This window comes from Amblyomma mixtum, chromosome 7 (genome assembly GCF_055824585.1).
Source record: "Amblyomma mixtum isolate Tamu chromosome 7, ASM5582458v1, whole genome shotgun sequence".
Lineage (NCBI taxonomy): Eukaryota > Metazoa > Arthropoda > Arachnida > Ixodida > Ixodidae > Amblyomma > Amblyomma mixtum.
In genome coordinates this window covers 44,955,694-44,970,272 of record NC_143018.1, presented here as the reverse complement: position 1 = coordinate 44,970,272, position 14,579 = coordinate 44,955,694, and positions in this window count along the sequence as shown.

Here is a 14,579-nt window from a genome sequence, read left to right as displayed (position 1 = left end):
CCACATTTTGTTTGTACCTCTTATTAAGCCAAATTACGATAGCTTTCGGCCTCCGGTTAATACTAAAGAACTCTTGTATGTTGCCAGCTATATCCTGATTGATGAGCAATCCCACACCTAGTTCTAGTCTGTCCGCTTTTCTTACGCTAGTCCACGATAGCATAATACGCGCCCGTTCTTTAACACTGCATATGGTTAATCTGTTCGAACCTAACGAAGACCTATGGCACACCGTTTAATACCCGCTAGGTCCTCCAACAGCACTGCTAGGCTAGCCTCACTAGATAAGGTTCTAGCATTAGACGTTGCCAAGTTCAGTTTCCAATGGCGGCCTGCCCGGAGCCAGAGATTCTTAACACTCTCTGCTGTGTCACAGGTCTGACCGTTGTCTTGGTCAGTTTCTCCGAAGCCACTGGGGACTGAGCACCCAGGGTTAATTAGGTTGTTCATAAAAGGTTGCCGACAAATACTACACCAGGGTGGCCAAATCGTGCTCTGATGAGGGAGTGCATTGTCAGTTCTGGTCACCGAGATCAGGGCGCATTCGATACCGAGTTATGCAATATTCCATCGACAGACAGAGTTATTTTTAAAGACGATGGAGAACTGCGCGGTACCGGGATTTGAAACCCGGTCCTCTTGCACGTGAGGCGGATGGTCTACCTCTACGCCGTCGATTCATTCTCAGCCGTAGCCAAAAGGACTCCTGAAAGCCGCAAAGCATGCTTTAGATATCGTGGTTTTACTGGAATGCGGCTAGTAATGCCACTGTCCTAAAAATGGCGGCAAAGATGGTACCCGGCTGCTTAAATGAATACTATATTACATTCCATAGAGTACATAATCTGCGTATAGTAAGGAATAACTTGCAATCTTTTCCTCTACAGAACCGACTTGCGGTTCGATGCCCTTTATCTTTGTCTGCCATGCGTCATTTTAAACTGGAATTACAGACATTTCAGGCGACCTTTTCCATGACAGGGCAGTGAATATCTGCATCTTGTTTTTGTCATGCATACCGCAGAAAAGAGATTGTTGCGCTGAGGACCATACCTAAGCTCCGCACAAAAACACGTATCTCTCTATGCGGGTAGGCCAGAGCTTTCTGCTTCAAAAATAGCAGTGCTGGTCTGCTATGAACGTCTTTTTAAATTTAGCATTTAGGTTCGGTTTCGAGTCGATTTTGGCGTCTCTTTGATGTAGCAGTTGTTTTCTTTCGAATCGATCCCCTCCTGATGTTGCGGGGGACACTGCGGTTTGAGTAGATCACTGTTTGTCGAATTTCCTCGCGTGACATTTCTTACGAAAGCACAGATATTCTATCGCGGTTAAAGAAAACAACACGCCTTCGAAATAGCGAGTTGAAGATAAACATTTGGCAGTGATAATTTGAATCATTATAACAGACTATGAAGAGCAGCGTGAAATTTCGAGGTACACTTTTGAGGTATTTTTTACACCACCTCATATGCGATAGAATAACTCAAATAGGCGGCAGATTAACTACAGAGAAGATATTCGACGGTCACCTACAAGGCACGCATGATCAAACGCCGTCTATTTGTATTGCAGGACAGTTCGTGAACTAGAGCAAAAAATGAAAAGAAAAATGTTCGCTAACAGTAAGCGAGTTGAAAGCCCTCATAAACATCTCTTATGAATATCTATTTTGTCTGCGGATAATAGTTTATTTTTGCAACCTCTATTTGCCTACCAATTTATGCCCAATAGCTATCTTCAGTTTCAGTTTCAGTTTCAGTTTTATTCCTTAAAGGCCCCCTTTTCAGGGGGTGTTACATAAGGGGTGGGAATACACTTGAAAAACAGCAATGATTAACATTGAAGATGATTTGTTACACGCGCTTGAAAAACAGATGGCGAAGCGATGACGACGATGTCATAGGGAAGGCCGTTCCAGTCTGAAGCTGTTCGCGAAAAGAGCGATGCAGAAAAAGTAGTAGTGTGCGACGATGGGCGTGCAACTTGCAGTGGATGACTGGTGCGGTGAGATATGCGTGCTGCGGCTGTGATGTACGGTGCTTGATTCAGGGAAGAATAAAAAAACTTGTGAAAAAGAGCGAGGCTAGCGATGCGGCGACGAAATGAAAGGAGTGGCAATCCGGATTTCACTTTCAAAGTTGAAACACTGGTGTCGTACGAGTATGAGGAATGAATGAACCGGACGGCACGATTTTGAACAGATTCCAATGCAGTGATTAGATATACTTGATGTGGGTTCCAGATGGCAGATGCATATTCTAATTTTGGTCTTACCAATGATTTGTACGCGAGCAGCTTTACCTCAGGTGGGGCAAGACGGAGGTGACGCTTCAGGAAACCTAGTGTTTTATTTGATGCTGAAATGATGTTACTGATATGAGCGCGCCATGAGAGATCAGGAGAGACGGTGATTCCCAGATATTTATACGATTCTGTTAGCTCAATCGGTGTATCAGAAACAGAGTAATAAAAACGATAAGGGTTGCGACGACGAGAAAAAGACATGAGTTTGCATTTAGTAGGATTAAGGGACATCAACCAATTATTGCACCAATTTAATACACTGTTAAGATCTGCCTGAAGGGTGTGTTGATCATCGCGATTGTTAATGGTACGGTAAATGACACAATCATCGGCGAACATTCTAATGCTGCTGGAAACATGCATGGGCAAGTCGTTAATATATATTAAGAATAAAAGGGGACCAAGGACAGATCCTTGTGGGACACCGGATGTTACTGGGACGGACTTAGACAGGTGGCCGTTAACATAGACAGACTGCGAACGATTAGTTAGAAATTCTTCAATCCATTTTAAAATATTAGCGTGTAGGTTGAGCTGCGAAAGTTTTAGTAATAGTCGGCGGTGAGGGACCTTGTCAAAGGCTTTCGCAAAATCTAGAAAAATAGCATCGGTCTGCATGTTACGGTCGAGATTAGCATGTAAGTCATGAAGGAAGAGTGCTAGTTGGGTTTCGCATGAGAGGCCCTTGCGAAATCCGTGTTGTGAAGGATGGAAAAATTCGTTTGCGTCAAGAAAGTTCATGATTTGTGAGTATATGACGTGCTCCATTATTTTACACGGTACGCTAGTTAAGGAAATGGGGCGGTAATTCAAAGGTGAGTCTCTGTTACCCGATTTGTAGACTGGAACGACCTTGCCCTGTTTCCAGTCAGCTGGAATGATTCCTGAAGACAGTGACTGTGAAAAAAGAAGACATAAATAGGCTGCGCAAATAGTGTTCACGTTCTTCAAAAGTTTTGAATTAATTAGGTCTGTACCAGCTGCAGACGACAGTTTCATATTATGAATTATGGATGAGATGCCTTCTTCGCTAAAGGCGATAGCCGGCATGAAGGATTCCAAGTTAAAGGATGATAAGTGTGGAGGCGCGTCAAACTCGGTGGTGAAGACAGTTGCGAATGCATTGTTAAAAACATCTGCACAGTTGTTATCAGCAACAGGTTCATTCAAGTCATTCGTTAACGTAATATGGGAACGGTGCGTAGGATTTAGGACCTGCCAAAATTGCTTTGGGTTGCTTATTAGTAGGTTTGGTAAGTCGTGGTGATAAAATGAGTGCTTGGCATCACGAACGGAATGTAAGTATAATTTTTCGATTTGGTAATATTTTTCCCATGCGGCAGGTGTGTCTATGCGTTTGGCGGAGCGAAAAAATCGTTTCTTTTTGTTTTCTAGTCGTTTTAAGGGCCGAGTAAACCAGGGTTTATTGCGGTTAGTGTGAAAAGTAATCGTCGGGACAAACGTATCAGTTAGACTGTTTAATTTGTTCTTGAAGATTGACCAGTTTTCATGAATTGAGCGAGTGTGAAATGCGGATTCATATTCGGGAAAAAAAGTGCTAAGATCTTCAGTTATTGCGTTGTAGTTTCCTTTATCGTATAGACGTATTGTTTTTTCAGATGTCTGTTTTTTAGTAGAGTGAAATGAAAATAGAGCATGTATGACTTTATGGTCACTGATTTCCAGAAGAAAACTGATAGATGTTAGTTTTTCGGGGCTATTGGTTAATATCAGGTCGAGTGTGTTTGCTGATTCTTGTGTCACACGGGTTGGCTGTGATGCTAATTGGGTAAGGTTAAAATTTAGACACATTTCGATAAAGTTATTTGCCTCTGCATGGCATGTTATTTCAGAGCTAGATAAGTTCTGCCAGTCGATGTCAGGGTAGTTAAAATCGCCAAAAAGAAGGATGTAAGCATTTGAATATGTGGAACGAAGTTTATGAATGGTATTATTGAGATGACGTGGGAAGTCAGGATTAGTCTGTGGAGGTCTATAGCAAACGCCGAGCAGTACTGTTACGGGGGCAGTGCGACAAATGAGCCATAATGATTCGATGTCGGAAGTGACGTCAACAACAGAGCAAGATATATCCCTATGAATTGCAGCAAGGACACCACCCCCCCACTCAATCATTCATTCACTTACTAAATCGCTTACTGAAGGTAGATGATTAGAGAATATAAAAAAAAAACTCTTGCTCGAATATTCAGTAAGCATGTTAGGTATGCATCTGTACAGCATTTTTTTAGTTTATTTGAAAAAAACCTGTTGTAGGTAGAGTACGGCCGAACGGAGGGGCGTGCCGGTATGGTGGAGGAGATTAAGTTTTATTGAGAGCCTGATTTTCACCGATGACTGTAAACGAGAAAAATTATTCTAGCACCAGCATTGCCATCATCAACAACGGTAATACTAAAGGTTGCTGCACCAAAAAGCGTAACCAAGAAATTGCTTATATCATCATCATCATCATCATCATCATCATCATCATCATCATCATCATCATCATCACCATCAGCCTGACTACTCCCATTGCAGGAAAAATGTCTCTCCCATGTCTCTCCAGTTAACGCTGTCCTTTGCCAGTTGCGGCCATCGTATCGCCGCAAACTTAATCTCATTCGCCCATCTAACTTTCTGCCGCCTCCTGTTACGCTTGCCTTCTCTTAGAATCCACTCCGTTACCCTTAAAAACCACCGGCTATCTTGCCTTCGCATTACATGCCCTGCCCAGGCCCATTTCTTCCTCTTCATTTCGACTAGGATGTCATTTACACGAGTTTGTTCCCTCACCCACTCCGCCCGCTTCCGATATCTTAACGTTGCACGTATCATTTTTCTTTCCATAGTTTGCTGCGTTGTGCTTAACTAAAGCTGAACCCTCTGAGAGAACCTGCCAATTGCGCTCCATGCACCCCATTCTTATTCTTCTAGCTATTACCCTCTCATGATCCGGATCAGCTGTCACTACCTGTCCTAAATAGACATATTCTCTTACTACTTCCAGCACCTCGCTACCAACTGCGAACTGCTGTTCTCTTGCTAGACTGTTGAATATTACTTTGGTTTTATGCATGTTAATTTTTAGGCCCACCGTTCTGCTCTGCCTGTCTAACTCATTGATCATGCTTTGCAGTTCATGTCATGAGTGACTTAGCAAGGCAATGTCATCAGCGAATCGCATATTACTTGGGTATTCTTCATTAACTCTTATCCCCAACATTTCTCATTTCAGGACAGGGAATACCTCCTGTAAATAGGCGGTGAATAGCATTGGCGAGATTGTCTCCCTGACTGACACTTTTCTTATTGGAATTTTATTGCTGACTTTATGGGGGACTATGGTAGCTTCTCTATAGTCTGCCGGAAAGGCGAATATCTGGTCTGCTACTCTGCGCTGGGAAAATGGAAGAGAGGAAATATAGCCATGTAGGTAGTGCGGCTGCGAGTTGGTGTATTTCTCTGTTCACTGCCAGGACTGACCACTACTGTGCTGCGGCGGCCTGAGTCGTCTTATTCCCAGTTTTAAAAACGTACCTGCTGAATCCGGAGGAATGAAGTAAATATAAATGAAATGAAATTTAAGCGCACACGAAAAACGCACACAAGAGGAGATACACACAGGACAAGCGCTAACTTCATCTGATTTATTCGCAGGTAAGAGAGCGAAAATATATACATAAAACGAGACATGCGCAGTAAAGAAACAGATCGTCATATCACAATGCGTGCTCAAGGTATCTGTATTCTGCCTGCAAAAGATTAACTGATGTGTCACTCACACAGTCATGCCCCCTCTTCCTGATGTGAAATGCTTCCAATAATTCACGTGCCGTCTTATCACCGCTCCTGCCAAGAATCTTTATCTCCTTCAGCCGCGGCTCGCACGCTCCGCAGTTCGCACAATGGTCAGCCAAATGTGTCCCTCCACCCCTTAATGCCCGCAAATGTTCCCCCGCCCGGTCATTGACACACCGCCCTGTCTGGCCTATGTAAGCCCTACCGCAGGTCAAAGGTATCTCGTAAACGACACCGGAACAGCAGTCGACATACTTCTTTGAGTGCTTCCTCCTGCAGCCACTCTTCTTTTCCGTGCACGAAATGCGTGAGCAAAGGTGGGCAAGTTTCTTCGGTGCGGAGAACACCACAGGAACGCCGTGTCGGCTTGCCACCTTCTTCACATGATGGGCAACCTTGTGGATATACGGAACCACTACTGGTTTAAACGAGTTCCTTTCTAGTACGTTCGCTTTGGCGAACATGACCTGCTTGGTTTTTCGAAGAAGGGCCTCGGCCACAGAAACAATGACCGCGCAGGGGAACCCAGCCATAAGTAGCCGGCGTACTTGCGTATTAAAGCTACACTGCATAGCATGCGGGCACGACTTCGAGAGAGCAGACCCCAGGCATAGGCCGGCAATAGACCTCTTAACAGTTTTGGAATGAGCGGAATCAAAAGGTAAAAGCTCTTTCTGTGCCCTCGGAGCGTACTCCCAACAAACATGATCAACTCCTATAGTAAAATTGACATCTAAAAACTGCAACGAACCTTGTAAAGGGAGTTCGTGCGTAAATCTCAATCCCCTCCCGTTCTGCTGAAAGCTCTCCAGGATGCTGCCAACTGCTTCGGTGTAAGAAATGTTGTTTAGTTTTTTCAAAACAATAAGAAAATCATCTACGTACCTAAAAACTTTCAGCACTCCCTTCCCATTAAAGCTTTGCTCAAGGGCGCGGTCAATAAAAGCTAAAAACAGGTTACAAAGCACGGGGGCTACGCAGGACCCAATGCAGATCCCTTGTCTCTGACGATAAAATTTATTCTCAAAAGAGATAAAAGTGACACCTAAATAAAACTCAAGAACGCGCATAAAATTGTCCACTGTAAGACCGCATGAGTTCTGGAACTCCACCTCTCCGCTTTCTTCTATCGCGCTCCTAACAACACCGAACAAAACATCGTGGGGCACAGAATAAAACAGATCTTCCACATCTACCGAGAACATATACCCAACTGCAGAATTACCCTCGAGAAACTGTACAACCTGTAGCGAATTTTTTACAGTAAAGGGGTCATGGACCTGTAGAGAGCCTAGGTGTTTCTGCAGGTACCTACTGAGGACGTGCTGCCATGTACCGTTTTCGCTTACTATACACCTAAACGGTGCATCTGCCTTATGGGTTTTAGCTGTGAAAAACACAGTGAGGGCATTAAACTTAGAGTCAATAATGCTATTCGCTAAGCTGTTCAGCTCTAATTCCCTGCGTAGCCCCCGTGCTTTGTAACCTGTTTTTAGCTTTTATTGACCGCGCCCTTGAGCAAAGCTTTAATGGGAAGGGAGTGCTGAAAGTTTTTAGGTACGTAGACGATTTTCGTATTGTTTTGAAAAAACTAAACAACATTTCTTACACCGAAGCAGTTGGCAGCATCCTGGAGAGCTTTCAGCAGAACGGGAGGGGATTGAGATTTACGCACGAACTCCCTTTACAAGGTTCGTTGCAGTTTTTAGATGTCAATTTTACTATAGGAGTTGATCATGTTTGTTGGGAGTACGCTCCGAGGGCACAGAAAGAGCTTTTACCTTTTGATTCCGCTCATTCCAAAACTGTTAAGAGGTCTATTGCCGGCCTATGCCTGGGGTCTGCTCTCTCGAAGTCGTGCCCGCATGCTATGCAGTGTAGCTTTAATACGCAAGTACGCCGGCTACTTATGGCTGGGTTCCCCTGCGCGGTCATTGTTTCTGTGGCCGAGGCCCTTCTTCGAAAAACCAAGCAGGTCATGTTCGCCAAAGCGAACGTACTAGAAAGGAACTCGTTTAAACCAGTAGTGGTTCCGTATATCCACAAGGTTGCCCATCATGTGAAGAAGGTGGCAAGCCGACACGGCTTTCCTGTGGTGTTCTCCGCACCGAAGAAACTTGCCCACCTTTGCTCACGCATTTCGTGCACGGAAAAGAAGAGTGGCTGCAGGAAGAAGCACTCAAAGAAGTATGTCGACTGCTGTTCCGGTGTCGTTTACGAGATACCTTTGACCTGCGGTAGGGCTTACATAGGCCAGACTGGGCGGTGTGTCAATGACCGGGCGGGGGAACATTTGCGGGCATTAAGGGGTGGAGGGACACATTTGGCTGACCATTGTGCGAACTGCAGAGCGTGCGAGCCGCGGCTGAAGAAGATAAAGATTCTTGGCAGGAGCGGTGATAAGACGGCACGTGAATTATTGGAAGCATTTCACATCAGGAAGAGGGGGCATGACTGTGTGAGTGACACATCAGTTAATCTTTTGCAGGCAGAATACAGATACCTTGAGCACGCATTGTGATATGACGATCTGTTTCTTTACTGCGCATGTCTCGTTTTATGTATATATTTTCGCTCTCTTACCTGCGAATAAATCAGATGAAGTTAGCGCTTGTCCTGTGTGTATCTCCTCTTGTGTGCGTTTTTCGTGTGCGCTTAAATTTCATTTCATTTATAGCTATGCACCATCTAGCCCAAACTGAAGTTTTGTTAAATGAAGTAAAGCAGTGGGATTTATTCAGTCCGAACATACTAGTGACGACAAGATGCTCCGCGCCTGACGAGAGATGAAAAAGTTCCTTATGCAGATTAGGTTTTGCGCACCATGTTCAGCATGCGTTTTTTGTGGATACCAAGGCCGAAATTTATTATACGAGTTGGTTTTCCAGGATTCCAGAGTATGGTCTCAAAAGATAGGTGAAGACAGTAATGCGCAATTAGTGTTTGATCTGTGCCACTTTTTGTCGGCGCAAGGGTGATATTTCTCGAAGTGGAGTGCTCGCAACTGAGCGGTGGGAAATGTGAAAGCACTCCAGACAGATTAGTGAAAATGAAGCCGGTTGGACTAAGTTCGACGAGTGACGCTCATGATTAAAAACATATGCTTCTGTTGAACGCCAGGCCGACCCGAAGGAATGGAATTGAGTGAAGCGGTTAATATGAGGCAGCTGTAAATGAGATAGCTATGATTAAATGAATCGAACAAAAGGAAGCACACATTATAAATCGACTACCTACTGTGATACTGCTCACTGATTATCTTGTAATTGTTCAGCTCAAGATATTACTCGTGATTGATCATGATAAAGAAATTTAACATGGATCGGTTGTGCACTTGAATTCGCTAGAGAAAGTCTTGGCCACCGATTTGATAACACAAAGTAAACAAACATTTAGCTGCAGAATTTATGCATGAATCTTGGTAGCTGATATCATATCTTTACCACCTGGCTTATTATCCGGAGGTTTAGATATAGTTTCAGTCAACTCTGAAGCACGCGACTACAGTTGTTGCCGAACTGGATGGAATTTTCCTGTTTTTGATTCTGTACATTTCCTTCGCTGACAAAGGACTTGTCAAACTGAATGATTATTCGGAGAAATGTTGGCAAAGACACAGAACTAGTACGAAAAGTAGTTTTGAGAAACTTGTCGCGAAGCTTTCTGACCTTTCATTTTAGTTTTCCCTGTTTTTCTTCGTTGCGAGAATTCTCCCTCTCTCTCTCTTTTCCCGGGTATACAGCTAGTCTGCATAACACGGCAGGAATTTCACAAGGACTAAAAGAAAGAAGCCAAGCGTCCATGCTGAAAAGGCCACCTTCCAACGCGGCTGTGTCGTGGGATCAGTGTGCGGCAAAGTGCGTCAAGAATGATTGATAACATATCTTGTCCTTCTGGGCATCAGTTGCTAGGGAGAACGCTTGTTCAACAAATCCTTCGAATAATCTGAGGTAGCAGCCCACACTTGAGAAGATGCATGAGAGAACTTCGTTGGTGCTCTACGGTTGCAACTGTCAAGTGAGCTGCGTTAGTAGTAACGCACGGTAGGTCAGAGTAAGAGTTTCTCAATTTCTCAGAGGGAGTCACACCTTTGGTAGCTTGTTAACTCGAGAACTCAAAAGGATATGAGAAAACGAATGGTTGTTTCAGATAGAGGAAGAAAAAATGAACCTAGAAGCCAAGTTTGATGACTGCAGAATAATTAGTTAATTAATATAGTCAAAAATATAATAATTGCGTAGAAATAACGCAGACGTCAATATAGCCACGGGAACGGTGTTACGTCATATCCACAGGAAGTTGTCACGGCATAGTGAAAATTGCCACAGAATTGTCGGAAAAACGTTGGATTTGTGTCAAATTAGAAGGAAAAATGTGTAATTAAGCGTAATTAACACAAGATCTACGGAAGATGTATAATTTGGGTGCGGATATAGCCACGGGAACGGAGTGACGTTACATCCTCCAGAAGTCGTCATGGCACAGTGTACTCGGCTTTCGCCTCTCAACGCTTTATTTGCCAAAGTGTCCTCGCAATTTTGTGCAAAGTGAGGATCATTTTTCCTCAATGATATTGCTTGCAACAGACCGGTGGAAAATGCGAACGCATTCCAGACAGAGTAGTGAAAAACAGAAGATTAGACTAAGTTCAAAGAGTGATGCTTAAGATTAAAAACATGCTTCTGTTAAGCACCAGGTCAACCCGAAAGAATAGTTTTAAGTTACAGAGGTTTATATGAGGTAGTTGTAGATGTGCTAGCTGTAATTAAACTGGGGCTATAATTGTACTGCTCAAGTTACTACACGTGACTGTTTATGATAAATTCAATATGGATACGTTGTGTACATGAATGTGCCAGAAAATGTCTTGGCCCTCGATTAGATAGTAAAAGTGAAAGAGATATTTTAGCCTCATAAGCCGAATTTATGCATGAATTTTGGTAGTTGATATCTTATCTCTACCGCCTAGTTTATTATCCCGTGGTTTAAATATTGTTTCACTCAACTCCGAAGCATGCGACTATAGCCGTCGCTAAACGCTACAGAAATGGTTGGATGCACTTTTTCTATTGTTGCTTCCGTGCAATTCTTTCACTGACAAAGGATTTAATGAGCGAAACGAGTATTCAGAGAAAAGTTCGCAAAGGCACAGCACTAGTACGAAAAGTAGTTCTGAGAAACTTGGCGCGAAGCTTTCTGACCTTTCATTTCAGTTTTCACTCTTTTTCTTCGTTGCGACAATTCACTCTCTCTCTCTCTCTTTTCCCGGGTATACAGCTGCACTGCATAGCGTGGTATAAATTCTACAAGGACTAAAAAAAAAGAAGCCAAGCCTCCACGCTGAAAAGGCCACGTTCTAGCGCGTCTATACCGTGGTGTCATTGCATATAAATACTGGTTCGTACTTATGCTGCGGCAAAGTGCGTCAGAAATGATTGATAACATATCTTGTCCTTCTCGACATCAGTTGCTAGGGAGGACGCTTGTTCAAGAATGGTTGCTTCAGATAGAGGAGGAAAAAATGAACCTAGAAGCCACGTTTGATGAGTGTAGAGTAATTAGTGAATTAATTATAGTCAAAAATGTCAAAATTGTGTCGAAATAACGCAGAAATCGATGTAGCCACGGGAACGATGTGACGTCATATCCACAGGAAGTCGTCACGGCATAGTGAAAATTGGCAGAGAATGGTGAGAAAAAAGTCGGACTTGTGTCAAATTAGATGTAAAAGTGTGTAATTAGGCGTAATTAACACTTTAGATCCCGAAATATGTATAATTTGGGTATCGATATAGCCACCGGACCGGTGTGACGTCACATTCACCGGAAGTCGTCACGGCACAGTGTTCTCGCTTTCGCCTCTCAACAGTTTAGTTGCCTAAGTGTCCTCGCAATTTTTACCTGACGGAAAAGCTAGTGGCACTGCACTTCATCTACCACGGACACACGCAGAAATGCCTGGAAGGTGGTTTCTTAATTGGCCTGACCATTGAAGGGCATGAAATCTGGATTCAGCCCAAACGAAAGGAGTGTGCTCGAGGAATACTTCAAAGAAACGCTGTGAAAGTTTCTATACCAGGCTAACACCGAAGTTCCACATTTATCCAGGAAGTAAATATCGCGTCACTAAACTAATTTAATCTGGACACAGAGGAGCGCATCGCGGCGAAGCTACCGATTCTGAGGAAGAATACGCGTGTTCTGCATAACACATGCCCAGCCAAGCACGAAACTTCGTCTTCCCGAAAGAAAAACGGATGGACAGCGGCGCCAGCTTTCTCTCTAGGTAATACTGAGAAACTGTATGGGTCTCAGTAGCTTAGGCTTAGACCAGCGCAGAGCGGACGCTCAATTCACACTGTTGCTCGAGAAAAGGGACAGTCGTTTCATGTTTCGCGAGCCAAGTAAACAAAAAGAGAAGAGAAGCAGTCATTGGTGAACATTTTGGTGTATTAAAGCGAATTTCCTGATTTAATGAGCGAGTCAGATAATGTGTTTAATTGGTGTGAAGCTCTGGTACCTAAACCAAAGAACAAAACGTTCAGGTGCCTCAAGCAGATCACTTCGAGTTCAATAAAAGTATTTTGGATACACCTTTCTTTACCTCCTTGTTTCGACGGGCATAATGTGGCTAAAAATTAGTCAAATCAGTAGCTCTGTATTCTTTATTGGGAGACCGACTATTGCAGCTTGCCAGAAGATATTTCGGAACGCATACAGCGACTCGCAGTGAAGCACAAAAATATTTTAAGCGGTGCTACCACTAAAAGAGAATTTCAGCCGCTCTCACAAGGCAGCTTATTTATTTTTTGCATTACCTTTGTTGATGAAAGTGGTATTTTTCCAAGCGCCTCTTTGCCGCCGTCCAAACAATAGGTTTCAGAGGAGTTAGGATGGATGATTCTGTTGTTCGGAAGAAGTTCGAGGGTGTGCAAGAGGACCTTTATCTTTATCCAACACGTGCAAAAATATCAGTTTTCATCAGTCCGTGGTAGCCATCGCCACGTTGAAACGACTCTCGGCACACAATCGAACGCACTAACGATCGCTCTGCCGCTCATTACCACATCCTCGATGTCACTTGAGCAAGGAAAAAATAGCGCCTGCACATTGCGGCATCCTCGATGTCACTTCAGCAAGCAAACAATATCGCCTGCACATTACGGCATCCTCGATGTCACTTGAGCGAGCAAACAATAGCGCCGGCAAATACAAACACAACTGGAGAACGACGCAGCACAAGCGCTAACTCCGTCGAAATTTATCCGCTTAGAAAGCAGCGAATATAAGGAAAACCAATGCACGCGCTCAAGCAAGACCACACACAATCGACAAAAAAATTCAAGATACGACATCTCAGTCTTAAAAAGGGTCAAAGAGGTGTCGCCGACGCATTATTTTACACTCTCTCTTTTGCGGAGAGCTTCTAAAACCTCCCGTGCCTTAGTAACATAAGTGCCGTGCCTTAGGTATCGCTCGGTCCACCGTTTGGATTTTCTACGCATCCTTTTAATGTATTCGTATTCGAACTCGCATGTTTTAAAAAAATCTCTCCGTCTAAACGCTCGGTTGGCAGGTGGCAGAGTGGAGAGAGAAATCAAGCCTCGGTGCGAAATGGGCACCACGCCGAGAGATTCGCTTCTCTGAATTTGAATACGCAAACAGGATCGACTAGTAGTTACCCTTACCTTCGGCGCCACATTTGTGACGCTTCAGAATGTTGGAATAGTTTTGTAGACCAAGTGAGGTATGTTTCATCAAAATAAATGACTAAAATGATTAGCGCTAGCAAGCTTGGAAGGTATTCTGGTGGCGTAGGTATTTATATTTCTTGCGGTGCTATCCGCAGTTTCTTGTTTTTCTTCCGCTAGTGACTTAAAGGTGCACTGAAGAGGAATCTGAACTTGTCTTTTTGCCGCAGGAACTCCATCTACACGTTCCCAGCCTTCTTAGAAACTGCGATTTACTGCCCTGTGTGGCCAATTTCCCCAATTAAATCGAATCAACGTCCGGCTCCCGCCTTTTTTTTTTAATTCTGCCTCGTACGGTGGGCGGAGTCGACCAACGCGTGGAGCGCCTTTCACCCAGTCCCGTGGCGGCTTGCCGCTCTGCCATCGGCGGAGTAATACGTAGTAGTCCGTAGTAGCAAATAGTCCGCGCGTATTTTTATTCCTTCGGGCTTATTTTGCGGCTATATTATCTGCGAATGAAGCTATTTATTCATAGAAACCTAAAAAACAAAATAAAGCGAAAGCAAAGCCTCCACGGGACTGGGTGAAAGGCGCTCCACGCGTTGGTTGACTCCGCCCACCGTACGAGGCAGAATTAAAAAAAAAAGGCGGGAGCCGGACGTTAATTCGTTTTAATTGGGGAAATCGGCCACACAGGGCAATAAGTGATTGTTTCTAAGAATGCTAGGAACGTGTGGATCGAGTTCCCGCGGCAAAAAGACATGTTCAGAATCCTCTTCAGTG